Raw genomic sequence first — 20,215 nt, 5'->3', positions numbered from 1 at the left:
TATGAATAATATAGTGCGTAAGAAATACAAAACAACGTTAGATATCTCGAATGGGTTTTTCTGCCAAAATATAACGCCCGAAAGTCGGGACTATACCAGTTTCAGTGCGTTTGGCTCTCAGAAAAAGGTTTGTCGTTTGCCTCAGGGGTATAAGAATAGCCCAGGACTGTTTTCGGCTCGTGTGACTGAGATGCTGCACGAGTTGGACCCTGAAGCGTTATCATATGTTGATGACATATATCTGACAGACAATGAGATTCTGCAGCATCTAAGGCGTGTATCGCGCATTGTTGTGGGGTTTGCTGATATTGGCTATAAGTTTAATTTTAAGAAATCGAAGATTGCCTTCCTCAGCGTCATTTTCCTGGGATATGAGTTGTCGAGTGAGGGCAAGAGCTTAGCGCCACATTTTTGGGAGAAATGTGCTTCATTGCAGCCTCCTAATACGGTTCAGAAGCTGGGGTTGGGGTTTTTGAATTTTGGCAGAACTTACATTCCTGATTATGTTACGCGTATAAAACCCCTATACGAGTTGATTCGCCCAAATTTTTCGAGTAGATTTTGGACGATTGAGCATACACATATCCTACGGGATTTGCAGACTGATCTCTTAGCAGTTAGACACTTACACACACGGGACAATAAGACACATTTAGTGATCAGGGTGATACCTGGGGCTGTTGGGTTTATATATGTCACCTTTAATGAGGGTGAGACTGTCTCGATTGCATACAAGTCCCACTTGTATTCTGCTGCAGAACAACGATTTGCGCAAACTGAGAAAATACTCACTGCCGTACAGATGGCTGTGATTAAAGAAAGACCGCTTGCCCAGGGCCAACGCATTATTGTCGTTTCCCCGATTCCGCCCTTAGAGGCTGTTACAAAAGCAAGTGTCCCTAATTCGAAAGCTTTACACCCGCAATGGATACAATGGGCTACGTCTTTGACGGCCACTGATGTAGATTACATCTTTGACCCTAAACTGCAGACTCAAGAATTTCTTCAATATGAAATGGAGTACCCAGTCCCTGCTGGTACATTGCCTATTGACCAATATCAGGTGGTCATGTATACCGATGGCTCTGCGCAACCAGCCGTTGGGCCTAAACAACAGTATTCTGCTGCATGTGCGGTGGTGAGCGGCACGATGGAGGGGGAAGTGTTCTGCCCCCGACATACTTATACTAAAACCTTGGGAGATTGCACGGCACAGCTGGCTGAGCTCAAAGCTCATTTGTTAGCGTTGGAGCACGCGGATCCGGTGATTTTAACCTTGCTGGTCTGTGACTCCTACTACTGTGTTCAGTCTTTCAATGAATATATACACTATTGGAAGTTGAATGGGTTTAGAGATTCTAAGGGCAACACCATTAAACATAAATTGTTGTGGGGTAAGGTTGCGGATCTGAAAGAAACGCTTCCTAAGGTCCATGTTGCGCATACACTTGGACACCAGCGCGTTGGGATACACGTTGCTGGGAATACTTTGGCTGATGAAGCCGCAAAATCGGCGGTGGCTGTCGCCACTGTGGCCGCAGTGACTCGTTCGAGTTCCAAACCAGACACAGAGATTTTGGCTGCCATACACGCTACGGCTGATGGCACGCCATTTCCTAAAGGATTTCCTTCTAAATATAGTTACTGCTTGACTAGTGCGCTAAATGCTGTTGTTAATATTCCAGGCATTGGTGTACGTGACATACCCAATAAAATTGAGAGACCTCGATTAATTTCTGCAGCAGATGAGAGGGTGGCGTCTGCACATGCTGGTGTGGCTGCCACGATTTCACTCTTACAGGCTCGTTACTGGTGGCCTGGTCTTTATAAAGAGACAAAGCAATATGTCCTTTGTTGTGACGTTTGTCAACAAATTAAAGCTTCGTCGGCTAGACGCCCGCAGCAGACGCCCCTTCTGATCTCAAATAAATCTTTACCATGTGTGTACTTGGATCATTGTGGTCCGCTGACACCAGATAGTGCATACAAATATATTTTGGTTGCTGTAGATTCGTGCTCCAGATTTGTGTGGGTCTGGCCACAACGGTCGGCTGACGCTCTGACTGTTATTAAAGATTTGCGCATCTTTGTCGATACATTTGCGGTTGCGGCTTTTCATTCGGACCAGGGCCCTTCTTTTGCCTCTAAGGCATTCAGGGACACCATGGCTTCGTTGGGGGTCCAACTCCAATTCTCGTCTCCATTTCATCCAGAGGGAAATTCCATCGTGGAGCGTTTAAATCGTGATTTAAAGCAATTCTTAACAGCCAGAGTTATAGGTACGAGTCGTGGTTGGCTAGCCCACCTGTATGGAGCACAGAGAGCACTTAATAACTTGCCTAGACGGTCACCGGGGGGTCGTACTTCATATGAGTGCCTGTTTGGAACACAAATTTATGTTCCTGATCTAGATGGTCCTGGTGTGGAGGCGGCAGATACGCCCTTTGACATAAATGATCGTGTCACTGTTTTGCAGGATTTACAACAATTCCGTGAAGATAACTCTTCTGCATGTGCTGCCTCCTCAGGAATGAAGGATGAGCCAGTGACACCTACTGGTTGGATACCCAAGATTGGGGATCTGGTGTGTGAAAAGGTCGCAGTAAAGAAAGAATTTGGTCCTTCTTATCGAGCACCTGTCCCTGTGTTAGGGGTTAGCGGCACGAGAACTGTGATTTTACCGCTGCTGCAAAGGGCCAAAGGAAATTGCTTTGTTTCCATTGATAATGTCAAGTTACAACATGTGGCCGATTCTGCCCAGTAGTTCCGGAATCCCTCTCACTACTGGGGAAGCAGTCCCGCTGCAGGTGATTTGCACCGATGCTGTTTCCTCTCCGAGCTTGGGGAGGGTGGAAGATGATCTTGCGATTGTTCCACAGACGACGATTAATATGGAATCTTTTGATCGAGTTGCTGTACGTTCTACTGATATTTCTGAACATGTGGTTTATAGCGTGCCTAGGCGAGAACCTCCATCTGCTTCGTTGTTCACAGTTGCACCTTTTGCAAGAACTGCCTCTGGCTGCTTCAACGACACTGATGATGCAGTGTCTGGCTCCTCGTCCTCGATGTCTACAGTCCGAGGTCCACGTAAGCTGCTGTGTTGGCTTAAACACACATATTTAGTTTTTCCTTGGAACTATTTGTGGCTTTTTATGGCTGCAATGACTCTTTTTTTATGGTTGGGATTTGTGGTTACTTTTTTTCTAGTAATACATGGTCATTTTCTTCCTGACCGATCTGACATTGAGCACGTGGAGACTGTGTTAAAACCACATTTTTCGTCTCATATGGTTCGAAGGGACTTGTCCAATGTAAACATTTCTGCAATACCGATTCCGGATGGGATTGTGTGGGATAAAGTAATGTTTGATATATATAGTCCCACTGAATTGATTCAAATACTGTATGTCCTCAAGTTATCAATGAATGATATTGTTATACCAGGCATTGTTTCTGATGATTGGGATGTGAAGACAGTAGATTCTATGCTGATAGATTTGCAATATTATACTGTCTATGACGATGAAGACGCTAACCAATTTAGAGATAATCATGGTGACATGTTTTGCTACAACTATTATGGACACCACTTTATTCATAAAGCTAGTAGCCCTAAGTCCATATTTAATTATGTGCAATGGGAACATTGCTCGACTCCTCCACAAGGGAGTTCGAAAACGTATTATGATAAATTTGCATACATTTCTGGGCATAATCAACGAAATGCTAGGTCTTACTATTTTAAAGTTACTCCGTATTCTAATAAGCAAATGTTATTGACCGATACTAAATTACTGTATTCAAAATTGTTTGTATCTAAACTTTCGGTCTAGGGATATGAATACTGGTTTAAGACTGTTGACTTGAAAAGTGTTTGGGGTACGAAAAATTGGCAGATGCAAGGCAGGGACACATTATTTAGAGCATGTATTATCCCTGTGCAGATGATTTTCCTCAATGACACGGTACAACAGACTAGCTGTTTGGGCTTGGCAACAATTAGAGAGTTGAATTTGCCTAGTATACCTGTCCCTTCCAAATTAAACAACTGGCAGCACTATGTGAATGCTACTTTTAGTGAATTTACACATTGGGTCCAGAATGGTACGCTTAACACTTCATCGATACATCCGGGCGGGTAATTATTATGGCCTGTAGACACTAATAAGTGTCATCAACGTTTTTCACCTCTTCAGGGGGGTTCAGGACTAGTAGGGCAGACCCTCGTTACATTTCACCAGAACATGCTGATATTATAACTACATACAGCGTGGGGAAGCTTTGTCAGCAATGGTTGAAGTCATCCACGCTGGATGCAGTTAAGTCACATCTCACGTTACTGTCTAATGATACTGATTTACAAGATTTTTTGTCAGGTCCCAAGGTACCACGGAAGAAAAGATTTTTATACGAAGTTTATAATGAGATTTGGAAGCTTTCACAACAGGAGGCTGCAGCCCGGTTGAGGCAGATTGATCAGGAAAACCTGATGCAGACTTTGTCTGTTGTTGATAATGGCATGCATACCCTCTCTGACCGTGTTTACACGATTGACAGCATTGTTTCCTCTGCTATTGACATTATTAAATCGGACATGTCTTCTTTATATCATGGGCAGAGTCAGACACGGTCCATCATGCAGCTGGGTTGGACTCTTCAGACCTTGAAGGCAGGTCGCGTTCCATGGCAGCACATTCGTGCCAGAGAGATCTTTGTCTCCTTTAATTTGACTCGTCAACAACAGCTGATGGCTAACAAGGAAGCGACGTATGTCATGTTGAATATTGAGAAATTGGAGAAACTGCCTTTCACGGTTGCTGAGATTCCGTCAGCTGAGTGGTTGATTCATGGGGTTATTAATCTGCCTATCTCCACTCTGCAATTTACTTCTTGTTTGAAGCACATTCCGGTGGGTAGATATGAACTATTGGGAGACAGTTACATACAGGAGGTGTGTGAGCTTCCCTTTCAATACAGATGTATTAATGGTTTGAGGGAGGTTTTTCTTAGCGGTAGTGAATGCAAAACTTCTGTCAGCCATTCTATGGTTTGTAAACAGCTGTCCTTGCACGGAGCGTGTAACGTTTCGATTGCTAACTTAGCTTGTTATCTGAAGGGAGTTCCAGTCCCGGTTATTAAAAACACTTTCCAGGTGCTTTCTAACGGCAGTTACATTGTTCTTAACAGCGAACGCTGCTGTGGCATGCGTGCCGGAATAGTTTACGTTGTCGTTGTCAACAAGGCCGTTACGTGCTGCGGGAATGTGTTGTTTCCCCCCACTCAAATTAGGGAGGTAGCGGACATCTGGCCTCATATTGCTACTTCCAAGGTTAATTTCGACAAGTTGAGTAGACTGAAGGCTTTATTGTTTCAAAAGCATGTGGCCCTTACATCTGCTAGCGAGACCTACGCACTTCAGGTGGCAAGGTCATCAGTGGAAATACAGTCCCTTTTGAATACTAACTTTCCGAGTCACTTTGGTGAACTTGTGGGACGTATATTTAATGCGTCCAGCACTGCTGGAATTGCACATTTTTTCAAAGCCGTTGGTGTTGGTTTTGCTCACACCTTCTCTTCCATATTCGGTTTGATACCTTCGGCTATACACTCTATTTTCGGAAGCATTTTTGGGGGTTTCCCGATTACTTTGGCTTTGTTGGCTGGAGTCTTGCTATTGTTGCTATTTTTTCGCAATGGCTGTCCCACCACAACGAAATCCTATATTGCTGCTCCCGTCAGCGCAGCTGTGTCGTGAACGCATGATGCAGCATTTTGGAGCAACACTCCTGGGACATTTGGAGTGTGACTGGTCTCTGTCATTCCGACCAGTTTTGGATTGTATGCAACCCGTGTTTCGGTGCCTTTGGTGCTCGTTTGAACATGCACTGGCTTTCTGTCTCTTACTGCAGCGCTCTCCAGTGGTCGAAACTGATCTGTTGATGTTCCCGATTAGGGCTCATTCCCAGACTTGTGCACTATGGTTGCGTTTGCTTCGTGAGGCGGTTTATGAGATTCCCTTCCTGGAGGAAGATGGTGTTGTCTCATTCATAGGCCCTGCACGGGGTGCCGCCCTGAATGGTTTTGGGGCTTTGGAACACACCTGCTCCCCATGGTACTTTGTGGCGTGGATCTTCCGCTATTGACATATGTCGAAGTGGAGGAGCTCCTACGTTCTATTGCTTCTGTCTGACAATTGGATTTCTTTCTTTCCTGCAAAATTGACACTATATTGAATTTGGCTTTATCGTCACATGTTTCCTAAATTTCTGACTTTGTTGTCTTCTGACCTTGTCGAAATATATAGTTTTATGTATTGTTTATATTTGGGGCATACTTTTATATTATTGGAACCACTTGCTACCGACAAGGGGAGGGTGTAGTGTGGTTAGTTTTACGTATCCTTTGCGCATTAGTTTCAGGCTTTAGGCCTTTGTGCACTTTGCCCTGGATGTATTTTATTAATTTGCTTGCAGCTTAGAGTTTATGTGCACTTTGCTCTAAATGCTTTTTATTAGGCTTCGTACTGTTATTTTTCAAATAGCCAGTTCTACGGTGTTGTTTTTTATTCATATCACACTGTTTAGCCTACTTCAGCACTGGAGTTCTCCATAACACATTCACTCTGTGCTTCAGTCAAGGATACAGTCTGGTACATTGCCGATAGACGTGGTAGGAGTTTAGTCTTTGGCATTCCTGCGTAGGGACATTTTGTGATCACGCTGACATGTTAGTTATAAAAACACTTCCTTGTCCCAATACACGCAAGAGGGAGATTCCGACCAGGGAACCACAACTAGACTCTGACTGCCTCGTTGCAGATGCTGAACCAAGATCACAGGCCTTTGCTCAGGTATGAGGGCTGATGTCTCCCCGGTGACTCAGAAAGGCAAGTTAGAAGCTTAACATGCTGTGCTCGAAATAGAACAAGCAGAGGGAGAGTAGAAACTATTAGACACAATGATCGCGTTGTTCTTATGTTTTACTCTCCTGGTGACTATTTCAATCCTACTGTGTTGTATGGTTCTGGTTATTGCGGCTCACGCCTTATTATCTAAAATACAGTCGTTTTTTATTAAACCATTATATAAAACTTATACTGTCTTTGTCATTTATATATGAGATCATACGGTAAATGAGAGAGTTGGTTTGTATCTGAGTGACCACGACTTCCCTGAGAAGTTCCAAAGATGTCATGCGCTCGGCTGACCAATCATCTCTTCCCCGTGGGAGAAATGAGGCACTGCTAGTTAGCCGGAGCAAAGACCGGATTTAGGGTGACAGAGTTCCTTACACGTGGGTCAGACTCAGTCCCCCACACCGTTATCGATCCTGCTGCCTAGAAATCCAGTAGTCTCATTTAGGATAATGAGAGCCCATGCAACAGCTTCTCCACTGGTCCTGGAGGGGGCATCGTGCCCTGTGATCATCATCCTCGGGAGGATGGGGTGAGTGGATGGCTTCTCCACTGGTTCTGGAGGAGGCATCATGCCGTGTGATCTTCATCCTGGGGAGGATGGGGTGAGTGCTTGGCCTCTCCACTGGTTCTGGAAGCGGCATTGTGCCCTGTGAGGCAGGTCTTTGGGAGTGCAAGGTCACAGTCTCTCAGCTGGGTGTCAATCCCACAGTATTTGCAGGGGCAGCCCACACAACAGCCCATGGATGCAGGACTACACACTGTCCGCCGGCATTGACGGCTGCTCAGTGGTTGTGGTGATTATGATGTTGCTGCTGGTGGTGGGGGGAAGCACCTTCCCATTCTCTGCAGCCTTGGACAGCTGCCCACTGCTGGTGGTGTTGCTGATGCTGCTGCTGCTGGTGGTGGTTGTGGGGATAAGCTCCTGGCCATCCCTTGCAGCCTCAGATGGCTGCCCAATGCTGGTGGTGGTGGTGGTGGTAGTGGTGTTCGTGCTGCTGGTGGTGGTTGTGGGGGAAGCTCCTGCCCATCCCCTGCAGCCTCAGATGGCTGCCCACTGCTGGTGGTGGTGCTTGTGCTGCTGGTGGTGGTTGTGGGGGGAAGCTCCTGCCCATCCCCTGCAGCCTCGGACAGCTGCCCACTTGTGCTGCTGCTGGTGGTGATTGTTGTGGGGGGAAGCTTCTGCCCATCCCCTGAAGCCTCGGACAATTGCACCAGCATGATTGGTGGTGGGGGCTCCGACTGAGTTCCAGCACCAGGCCCCTTGTCCTTCTTGCCTGTGGGTGCAGGCCCCTTGCCCTTCCTGGCAGCAGCTGGTGATGGCTACTCTCTCCTCTTGGCAGCAGCAAGGGGTGGCACCTTAACCTTCATAGTAGCAGCTGGGGGTGGCACCTTTACCTTCACGATAGCAACCGAGGTGGCACCTTGACCTTCTTGGCAGCACTTGGGGCAGGCACTCTTTCCGTGTGGCTGCCTTGTGCCCGGGACCCCTTCCCACCATGAGTGAGGACACTACTGGGGACGCTACTGTTGCTGGGGACACTACTGGGCCTGTGGATTGGGTGGCTGAGGTGCTTGCCTCGATTTTACACATCCTGGCCAGATGTGAAGGACGGGGGGTGGAGGGGTAGGGAAGAGGTCAATGGTGGAGAGGAAAAGCTGCTTAGGGACATTGGGGCGGGGAGAGGAAGAAGGTCTAGGAGTGGAGGAAGAGGGTGTGGTTGTAGGAGTCTTCTGCTGTGTTTGGGTGCAGGTGCATGGGCTGGATGATGTTGTGAGGTGGATGGCTGTTGGGTGTCTGAGTGCTTGCATTTGTGTACTTTGTGAGGAGGGGGCACAGACACAGTGGGAGAGGACACAGGGGACTTGTGCATGGCTTTTGGGTGGTGATCGCCAGTGAGGTGTGTTTTCTGATAGGTGTGCTAGTGATGGAGGTAGTAGATGAGGATGTAGTGCATGCAGGTGTAAGTGTCAACTCAACTGGGAGGGAGGTGGAGGAGGAGGGGGCCACAGAGGAGGCAGTGGATTTTGGTATGTCTGCATCTGAATGGTGTTTGTGTGATTGCCTGTGGGATGAAGTGTGGTACCTGTGTTTGCCTGTGCCACACATGTGTGTTGTCTTGCATGCATGCTCATCTGGCTATGTGTTTGGGATAGGTCGGGGTTGAGGGGAATGGGAGTGGGTAGAGGAGGATGGAGGGGGGGAAGATGGAAACAGGGACAATGGCTGCCATCAGAGAGGAGGCCAGAGCCTAGATTGATCTCTGTTGGGCCGTCAAGCCAGTTTGAATGCCCTAAAGAAATGCATTGGACTGTTGCATTTGGGCTGCCAGCCCCGGATGGCATTCAGAATGGTTGACTGCCCAACAGAGATGGATCGCAGGAGGTCAATAGCCTCCTCACTCAGGGCAGCAGGGTTAACTGGGGAGGGCCAAAGGTGCCTGGGGCGAAGGAGATGCCCACCCTCCTGGGTGAGCGGGCACGGGCAACTCGATGAGGGGCTGCTGGGAGGGCGGTGCTGGTACGGCAGTGGCGGTTGTACCTGTAGCTAGAGTGGGCACAGAGGTGTCCACCACCATCAGGGAGCATCCATCGGAGGAGGTATCCGTATCCAAACTGTCCCCTCCAGTCTCTGTCTTGGGGCTCCCCTCGCCCTCCATCCCACTGGTGCCCTCAGCGTCGGTGGACTCTGCCTCCTGGGTCCCGTGGGATGCAGCTTCCTCCGTCGCCGGTGCCTCTGCTCCTCTGCCAGATGATGCTAATGCACATAAGGACAGGATGACAAAACAAAAAGGGGGGGAGAGACAAAGGATACACTTGTTCAATGCCTGCACCAACACCACTGTTGGCCTACACAGCACCCTTACACACAGGGAACAGCCCTATCACTATGCAATGTACTACCAGTAACAATGCTACTCACCAGGGCATGGGGAGGGACAGATACCGCACACTGCAGCATACCTGGAAGCCACACACCCCTGCCCAGTAGTGGATGTCTACTAGCTAGATTGGGGAAATATCACATCAGAACCCTGCCCAACATGGGAACTACACTGCAATATCAGCTCTGGCCTAGGGGCACCCACAGGCACACTTCTCCCACCCGGAAATCATCCCACCGGGTGTAAGTAGTAATGATGGGCACTGTACTCACCCCCTTGTTGCTGCTGTGATGCCCCCATACGCCCATCCAGCTCTGGATAGGCCACAGCCAGAATGCGGGCCATCAGGGGGGTCAGGGTTCGACGGGCACCCCTTCCTCATTGGGAGGTCATCCCCAGCTGGACCTCCGCCGTCTTCCATGCCCAGCGTCTCAGGTCCTCCCACCGTTTCTGATAGCGTGTGCTCTGCCTGCAGTAGACCCCCAGGGTCCGCACATCCTTGGCAATGGCACGCCATATACCCTTCTTTTGATGGGCACTGACCTGCAGAGGAAATATACATAGGGAAAGGTATTATTTAGACCGTCCTGCCTGTTAAACTCATGTCCCACCGTAGCCCTCCCATCCCCTTACACAAAGACATGGCCCAGCATACATGCTGCACGCTGCCCTGGGCCCATCCACCAACCTCCCCTTCATGAGGCCTTCACACACACCACTCCATGCATTCATGCCCCATGCATCGTGCTCACAGTGTACCCACCTGCTGGTCTGGAGGCCCATACAGCAGTCCGTACTGGAATAGGACCCCATCCACTAGTCTCTCCAACTCTGCTGAGGTGAAGGCAGGGGTTATTTCCCCAGTCACACGGGTCATGGTAGGTTCCAGACACAGGTCACAGCAGCACATGTAGTGTAGGTCCTCTCCTGTCGAAGGTCAGGTAGCAAGTGGGTGAACAGATAGAAACTGGTGGTGACGTCCGCGGCGGTGCATACTGTCATTGCCGGCGTACATCACCATTGGCCACTGTACCCCATAAGGCCTATCAATAACCAATTAGGAATTGCACAGCGGTTCCCAATCGCCTCCCGCAACTGCCCACAGCATCAGCGGAATTACCTCACTTCCATCTGTCCCTCCATACAGGACAGGCGAATGCCATTTCAGCGGAGGTAGACCATGGATCATAACTGCGTCACAGATCACAATTGTACATTCAAGACATATGCCACTAATACATTAAAAAATCACATAATGCATTGAACTGTAGAGGCTAAAATCTACAGATTATGTATGGCTCATCACTCTTTTGCCCCATAGATTGCAACCGCTGCGGATGAATAGGAGACGGAGACATCCCCCCGTGTACAGACCCCCGGTGGACTTGGCAACAATGGAGGACAGGCACGTTATCCTCACCTACAGACTTGACAGGACCACAATCACGGAGCTGTGTGCCCAATTGGAGCATGACCTGATATGTGCTATCCGTCATACCACTGGGATCCCCACTCTTGTGCAAGTGCTATCAGTGCTCCATTTCTTGGCAACTGGTTCTTTCCAAATGACAGTGGGCTTGGCAGCAGGAGTGTCACAGCCAATGTTCTCAATAGTGCTGACCAGAGTGTTGTCTGCCCTGATTAAACACATGTGCAGCTACATTGTTTTCCCCAAGTGGAGGATTTGGCCACAATGAAGGCTGACTTCTATGCAATGGAACATATCCCCAACATAACTGGGGCGATTGATGGAACACATATTGCATTTGTTTCCCCCCGCTGGCAAAATGAACAGGTCTACAGAAATCAAAAAAGTTTTCACTCAATGAATGTGCAGATGGTGTGTTTGGCGGACCAGTACATCTCCCATGTCAATGCTAAGTATCCAGGCTCGGTGCATGATGCTTTTATCCTGAGGAATAGCAGCATCCGAAATGTGATGGTCCAACTTCAGAGGCACAGGGTGTGGCTAATAGGGAAGCCCTGATTCCCACCCAGTGTATGTTGGTGTATGAGTATGATGTGGGCCATATGGCATTGTGTGTGGCTAACAGTTGTCCCTTGATATCTGCAGGTGACTCTGGCTACCCCAACCTCTCATGGCTACTGACCCCTGTGAGGAATGCCAGGACAAGGGCAAAGGAACAGTACAATGAGGCACATGGGCGAACAAGAAGGATAATAGAATGTACCTACGGCCTCCTGAAGGCCAGGTTTTGGTTGCCTCCATCTAACTGGTGGTTCCCTGTGCTACTCACCAAAGAAGGTCTGCCAGATAATCATGGCATGCTGCATGTTGCACAACCTTGCCTTAAAACGTCATGTGCCTTTTCTGCAGGAGAAGGAGGCTGGAGATGGCCGTGTGGCAGCTGTGGGCCCTGTGGACAGTGAAGATGAGGAGGCAGAGGATGAGGATGAGGACAACAGATCTGCAGTGATTAGACAATACTTCCAATGACACACACGTAAGACAGTGTAACTTCACATTTTATTGACAGTTTTGTGTTTGACATTTTCACTGGCTGGCTGTGAATTCCCACTTCTATGCCCACTCAATGTACTCTTTGGCAACTCTTTTTGCAGATATTGGTGCCCCACTATCGGTCCAGGTGTTTTCACTGCAGCCAACTACAGGTCCTCCCTGTGTATACATTACAGTTGAATTGCAACGTTTAAACCTTGTTAAACAAATACATACTTAATCATTTGACATACTCCATACTGTTTTTTCCAAGTGTGTTTATTGCAGTGCTCTGAAGAAAAGTGGGAAGTGCAATGGGCTGGGGTGATGATGGAGGAAAGTCCAGGTTAGAGTCCAGTCGATTTGTAACACAGGTGCATAGGAAGGGGAGCAATGGCAGTTCAAGGTGGACAGGGTGACAGAGTGGGACACAAGGGTGACAATCAGGAGAGTCTTATTTCCTGGCGGGGGTCTTGGCAATAGTCTCTGGCTTCTACCTGGATCACAGGGAACGTTTGCGGGGTGGTTCTCCTTCTGCAGGGGTAGGGGTGCTGTTGGCCTGTTGGTCCTGTGGTGGGGCCTCCTGTCCACTAGCGGAAGTGGAGGTGGAGGGCTGTTCAGTAGTCTGGCTAGTGGCAGGGGCCTGCTGTTGTTACACTGCCTCCCTCATAAGGTTGGCCATATCTGCCAGTCTGCAATGGAGACCAGGGTGGTGTTAATGGCCTTCAAGTCCTCCCTGATCCCCTGGAACTGTCCCTCCTGCAGCCTCCTGTTCTCCTGCACGTTGTCCAGGATCTGTCCCGGCGTATCATGGGAATGTTGGCATGCTCCCAGGATCGCGGTCAGTGCCTCCTGGAGAGTTGGTTCCCTGGGCCTGTCCTCCCCCTGGCGCACAGCAGTCCTCCCAGCTTACCTGTTGTCCTGTGCATCTGTCCCCTGAACCATGTGCCCACTGCCACTGACCCCAGGTCCCTGATTGCCTTGGGTTTGTGGTGTTTCCTGGGGTCCCTGTAGTGGTGGACACACTGCTGATTGACGTGTCCTGGGGACAGAGGTATGGGTACTCTGGGTGGGTTCTATGGTGGTGTTTCCTAAGGGGGGAGGCTCCTTGGTGGTGTGGGACAGTGCCTGGGTAACCGACTGTCCGGAGGTCCCTGATGGGCCAGGTTGGTCATCCAGATCAAGGCGAGCAGAGTCGCTGTCATCATTGTGGTCCTCTTCTGTGGGGGGACTGGATGTTTACTGACACCTCTTTTCCTCTGACATTGGCTGATATACCTGGGGGGATACATTTGCAGTGCTATTATTTCTGTGTGTGACATATTGTGCATGGGTGGGTTGCCATATATGGTTTTTATTGTCCTGGCAGCTTTTCCTTGTGTGAGTTCTTCTGTGGTGGGCTAGGTGATTCTCTAGTGTGCATGCTTTAGTGATAGGTGCCCATGCAGGTCTGTAAGAGGTGTCCATGCATTTGTGGTGCATGCTGGGCTTGGCATTGGGATGAGTGGGTTGTGATGATGGTGTGTGTGGGAGGTGGTGGAGTGATGGGAGTGAGGGTGGGGTTGGGGTATGTGATGGCATGCAGGTAGGGGGGTGATAGTAATAGAGAGTTGACTTATCCAAGTCCAGTCTTCCTGCTACTCCTGCCAGGCTCTCAGGATGCATGATTGCCAAGACTTGCTCCTCCCATGTTGTTAGTTGTGGGGGAGGAGGTGAGTGTCCACTGCCAGTCCTCTGTACTGCGAGCTGGTGTCTTGCTGCAATAGAACACACCTTCCCCTGTAGGTCATTCCATCTCTTCCTGATGTCATCCCTTGTTCTGGGGTGCTGTCCCACAGCGTTGACCCTGTCCACGATTCTCTGCCATAGCTCCATCTTCCTAGCAATGGATATCTGCTGCACCTTTGATCCAAATAGCTGTGGCTCTATCAGGATGATTTCCTCCACCATGACCCTTAGCTCCTCCTCAGAGAATCTGGGGTGTCGATGTGGTGCCATGGGTGTAGTGTGAGTGGTGTGGGAGAGGGTGTGTAGGGTGATGTGTTGGGGTGTGTGATGTAAGGTGTGTGGGTGGTGTTTAGGTGATGGTGGTATGTGGCTCTGGTTGTGTGAGTGCTCTTGCTGTCTCTCTCTGTTGGCAATGGTTTGTAGTCGTAAAGGGTTGTGGGTACTGTGGGTGTGTGTTTTATAGTGCTGTGGTGTGTGGGTGTGGTGTGTGTATGGGTGTCAGGTGTGTGTAGTTTGAATTGTCCAATTTGGTGTTGTTTTGTATGTGTGTGTGTATGTATTTGGAGCGCAGCGGTATGCATCGCCAATGGTTTACCGACATTGAATGTCCGCCGTACTGATTCATGGGTCATGAATGTTGTGACTGTTGCTCTGTTGGCGTAACGGTGTGGGTTTTGATACCGCAAGTTTATCACTGACCTTTGGTGTGGCGGAATTGTTTCTGGCTAAATAGTGACAGATTGGTGTGTGTGTGTGTCATAATATGATGAACGGATATCCGCCACTGTGGCGGTATGTTGGCGGCAATCAGCATGGCGGTCAGTGGTACTATACAGCTTTATATTCTCCCCAAGATAATGGCTTGGTGGAGAGCATGAATCGTTTTGTCAAAGCCTGTGCCCAAACTGCAGTGGAGAATGGGGTCCCTGTGAGAGCTGTACTCAGAGACAATCTCAGGGCACATCACAATACATCTAGTTTGGTCACTAGGATATCTCCTTTTATGTGCTTGAAGGGCAGGCTAGCAGGTAGCAAGTTGACACCTTCTTGGTTAGATTTCAAGAAACAGACCCAGAAAATTGACCCCCAGGCTGGTAGACTTCATTAACAAAATTACAAGAAACAGGTTAATGACAAACCTAGGGCCCGTGGGCATGAGGGGAGTGTGGAAGATGTAGTTCTCATAAAGAGTCCTGTTTGGACTCCGAAAGGTAAATCTAAATTCCTGAGTCTAAAATGTATTATCCAAAAAAGGAAAAATGTTGTGATGGTAGATGAAGGAGTATGGAGCATGTCCCGTTTGGAGAAGAGCACAGCAGAGTGTACTTCTGGTGCAGGTAGCAGTGGTAGCAAGGGTAAGAATGGTGATTCTCTTGAAAATCACAAAGAAAGCAAATGTGTGGGTAGTAGACTACATCAAAGTGGTGTTCGCCACAGTAACCATCCCAACAAAATACCTAGCATCTGGACAAATATATTAAATTTAGGGGCATATCTATGCTCTGTTTGCACCGAATTAGCATCAGTTTTGTTTACTCTAATTCGGTGCAAAACTAACTCCATATTTATACTTTGGTGCTAGACCCATCTAGCATCAAATTTATGGAGTTAAAGTCATTTTTTGGATGTGGAAACCTACCTTGCCTTAATAAGATGCAAGGTAGGCTCTCCCGTGCAAAAAATGGCTCTATGGCCTTAATGCCATATTTATACTCCCGCACAAAAATGGTGCATGGGAGGGTGGAGGGGTCAAAAAATTATGCAAAGCTTTCTTTCCCCCATTTTTTAACGCCTGGGTCGGGGCAGGCGTTAGGGGACCTGTGGGCCTGTTTCCTTGGTGGAACACCATAGAATAAGCCCACAGGTGCCCTCCTCAGGCCCCAGGGACACCCCCACCCACACCAGAGGGACAGCGGATGATTGGGCTCCCATCCCAGGTAAGTACAGGTAAGTACAGGTGAGTATTTTATTTTATTTTTTAAAGTGCCATAGAGGGCCCTGAAATGGGCCCCCATACATGTCACAGGGTGCAATGGCCATGCCCAGGGGACCTTTGTCCCCTGTGCTGGCCATTGGGGTGGTGGGCATGACTTCTGCCTTTTCTAAAGCAGGAGTCATGTGGCATGGTAGGTTTAGGGCCATGAAATGACACTAATCTGGTTAGAGTCATATTTTTTTACTCTAACCTGCCTAATGTCATTTTTTTGTGCAAAACCCCCTTCTTCCATAACGCCAGCCCCACCTGACTAATGGCATTTTCGTTTACACTAGCCTACCCTTTGCGCCGGCTTGCACCATTCCATAATATGGTGCCCAGCTGGTGCACAGAAATGGTGCAAGCCGGTGCTAAACTTTTTAGTGCAAAACTGTATTAGTGCAGTTTTGCACCAAAAAGCATAAATCAGGGCCTTAGGGTCATATTTATGAGCCCCTAGTCCTTTGAGCATCACTTTACGTGCCGCTCCAGTGGCGCTATGCCCTGTGCCGTATTTACGAGGTAGCGTTAAGCCACTTTTTGTGGTTTAACGCCACCTTGTAAATACGGCCCCTTCATATGCAGCACTTTGCGTGGAAGGGGTGTGCAATGGGTGTTGATGTGGGCATGCCACAGCAACACCCATTGCATTTTGCTGCTGCCCGAGATTTACGTGTTTTCATGAACCTGGGGGAGCGCCAAAATCTAATTCCACCCCATGGGTGCCGTTAGCATGGCGCAACGAGGAGGAATACTTTTATTCCTCCTCGTTTTTTGTTTTTTCTATGGGTGCTGCATTCTGCAGCATGCATTGAAAGAGCAAAATGCCAGAAATGATTGTTTATGTGCAGGAAGGAGTCCCTTCCTGCACATAAGCAATCATTTCAAAATGACGCTTTGGCACTTCTGTGTGTCCTGCATTCTGCAGCACAAACAGAAGTGCCAAATCACCATTAGTGATTTTTTATGTGTAGGAAGGGGCACCTTCCCGCACATAAACAATCAAACCCCTCAAAGCAGACATCTTTGCATGATGGTGCAAGGATGCCTGCGTTGGCTCTGGCAGCTAAATTTAGAGCCAGAGCAAGGGAAAATGAAGGGGTGCACCGTATTCTTATAAATATGGCTCATCTCTGCATTTCCAAAGTGACGCAGCGCAGCGCTGCCAATTTTGGCGCAGCCCTATGCTGCCCCATTTTTCAGTAAATCTGGCCCTGAAGGTGTTATTTTATTATGCTGTAGAATTCATATATATTAAAATAAAGATACTTCTGTTACTTTTTGATGCATATTCAAATAATTTGGTTTCTTAAAGTGTGGTGGGCTACGTTTTATGAAGTTCCCTACTCCCAACTTTTCCAAAGGTTGAAAAGTTTACGACTTTATCTCCGCCATTACTAGAGCACCAAAACATATTTTTCACTTCATGGCAAGATAATTTTCACTTTAATCTAACCCAGCCAACCTATAAAGTTTATACAGGATGTGCACAAATTCACATTTTGTGAAATGTTCTGTGTACCACCGTAATTAGTTCCAGAATTTTTCTCTGAAAGAAGACAAGAGTTGAGTTGCACGGGAAAAGACATTACCTGGTTTGTCAATAGTATATCTTATGCAGAACCACTTTGTTACTGCTGAATAAGGATGAGGATGATATGTATTATTAATGGTTTTATTACCATTGCATACTAATATCTCAAGATAATTATATCGCATTAACAAAAATATCAGTGGGGAAAAATGAATTAACAGGAATGGGGAAAATTATATATTTGGATAAAAATAAAGCCAAGAGGAGAAGGGACACATTAAAAAGAAAATTAAGTTAAGAGGATGAACCCCCTTACGTAAACCAAGCACTTGCAAAGCCAGAAGGTCTGGCGTTTGACATCAGCTTTTTCGCTTTGTCAATGCTTGCTTTCTCATGGGTTTTGCATAACTCTATTGTTCAGGAAGTTGGCATGCCCTCATCAGTCTAGAAACAATTAGCTAAATGCAAAAATATTTTTGGTGTCAAAACGTGCATATTGCTATATTAGTTCCTGGCACTTAAGGAAAATACATTGTATATAGATGCGCTCCTTGAAAAAAAGAGGCAGAATTAAGTTGGCTAGTGGCTGAATTGAGCCGGCCCATTGCTCCATGGTGTATAATGTGGTGGGTGAAAGAAAATTGTGAATGGCACCTTCCGTGACGAATGGCTGAAGGGAGCACCAAATAAGTAAGTATATTAAACATATATTTTAGTAACATAAAGAGCTCTGGCTACTGCCAGAGTCTAAAAATAGGAAACAAAACTATAAGGGATATGTTTACAAGAAATGAAGCATCACTGCTTTGCGTCAGCGCTGCGTCAAAAAAAACAAATGCCCCATTGCACCAGAATCCTATGGCATGGATGTGTCATATTTACAATACAACGCACCATGGCATAACAATTCAGCCTGTGCCAAAAAAATGACACATTCCTGTGTGTCATGTCATAAGGAATTCTGACAATTCTGCTGGCAAAGTGGCGGAGTGTCGACTTGTGGCATGGAAAGTTGCGCAAATCGGCTCTGCGTCACTTTTGAGTACGTAATGTGGCAAAAAGTTTTTTTTTTAAAGATGCATTCACAAAAAAAGAAGCCAAACACTACAGAAGGCAGCAATGGAGTGGGCACTAGCAGCACAGGCAACTACCCCAACACCAGCCAGGATGCATAAACAGAGTCCCAGGGGAAGAGGAAGTGTAGGTTCAGTAATGAGGAGAATGACGTCTTGATCACAGAGGTAATATAGCACCAACACCAGCTTTTTGTCACCTCCAAGTTGCCATTAGGGAGGTAAGAGGCCATTTGGTAATCCATCATGGAGAAAGTCAACAGCTTGGACAAGTGAGAAGGGCCGTTACCAATTGGAAGAAGTGCTGGCACAACTATCAGCACAGGAAAAGTAGAAACTTGCAAAGAACTTGAAGGCAGCAATGTAGATTGGAGCCCTGCACCCCGGGAGGAGCTGGATGCCTTTCAGGGGCATACCTGGACAAGACAGTGCAGCACAATTGAACTAGCACCAGCACAGGGTGAGTAAAAATAAGTGGCAATGGGATCCACAAATGCAAGGTATGCACTTCTACTAGCTAGGTTCCAAGGCTATGCTGTGCTGTCTGCAGGGTATAGTGTAGGAATATGGGTTATGTTTTGTGAAATGCCATTGAAAGGTCACTCACACTGCCCAGTAATATTTGCACAGCTCAGACAGGCTCAGTCACATGTACTCATAACAATTTGAATGTGCAGCAATATGCCATCCTCACCTGTGCATTGTGGGGCATGTAGCGCAATGCATAAAATGAGGCCCATATTTACCAAATTCGGGCACAGGGCATCGCTCAATGCAGCACACAAAGAAAGAGGAAAAAACTGTGAAAAATAGTGTTATTTCTCCACGTTTCGCCACTCTTATGCCACCCTGGGGAGGTCTAAGCTTTTAAATCTAGGAATGTCTAAAAATTCATGGGTGTTGTGTGTGAACACCAATGCAACACCCATGGAAAGGCCTCTCTGAAGCAAAGTGAGACAACACAGCAACTTGCTTACTTCATATTTGAAAGGCCATGTAAAGCCACGCAAAGTGACTTTGAGTGGCCTTGTAGAGATAGGTGCATAGTCTACTCTGCTAGTGCATCACAAAAAGTGACACACTGGTGGTATAGGTCACCTGTAAAGATGGGCCATAGTACCACATTCATTTTTGCCTAATAATTTGCACATAGTGGCTATTGTCAACAGTGATGGGACCAAAAGTTTAGGCGGCTACAAAAATGGGTACTTCATGGGAAGTACATGCCCACACACATTTCTGCAATCTAAAACTTTTCTAATGTATGCAGTGTCTCGCAGGATTAGTGCAACAAATTCAACCCCTGAACACATTAATACATGATGTGCATGGTAGCTGGCACAAGTCAGAATCTCATAGTGTACAGTGCAAAACCCAGGTTGCTCGATCGTAACAACATCATGAGCAGGGCCACATCAGATGCAGAGGAGCAGTGGAATGAATACTGTCACAGGAAATGCAGCCAACCTGGGGAACAGTACTAATCAGAACAGCAGGGGGGTTCAACATGTCTGAACTCAATAATTCTAGGCATCCTGTCACCCAGTGCAAATCAACTTGACAGACATGGACAAGATGTCCTTACATATGTCAGGGAATGGTAGGCACAGTGAACTGTGTAACAATGTTGCAATATGTAACAT

Source organism: Pleurodeles waltl, chromosome 5 (assembly GCF_031143425.1).
Source record: "Pleurodeles waltl isolate 20211129_DDA chromosome 5, aPleWal1.hap1.20221129, whole genome shotgun sequence".
Lineage (NCBI taxonomy): Eukaryota > Metazoa > Chordata > Amphibia > Caudata > Salamandridae > Pleurodeles > Pleurodeles waltl.
The sequence above is the reverse complement of the archived record's forward strand: the minus strand, read 5'-3'. Positions refer to the sequence as shown.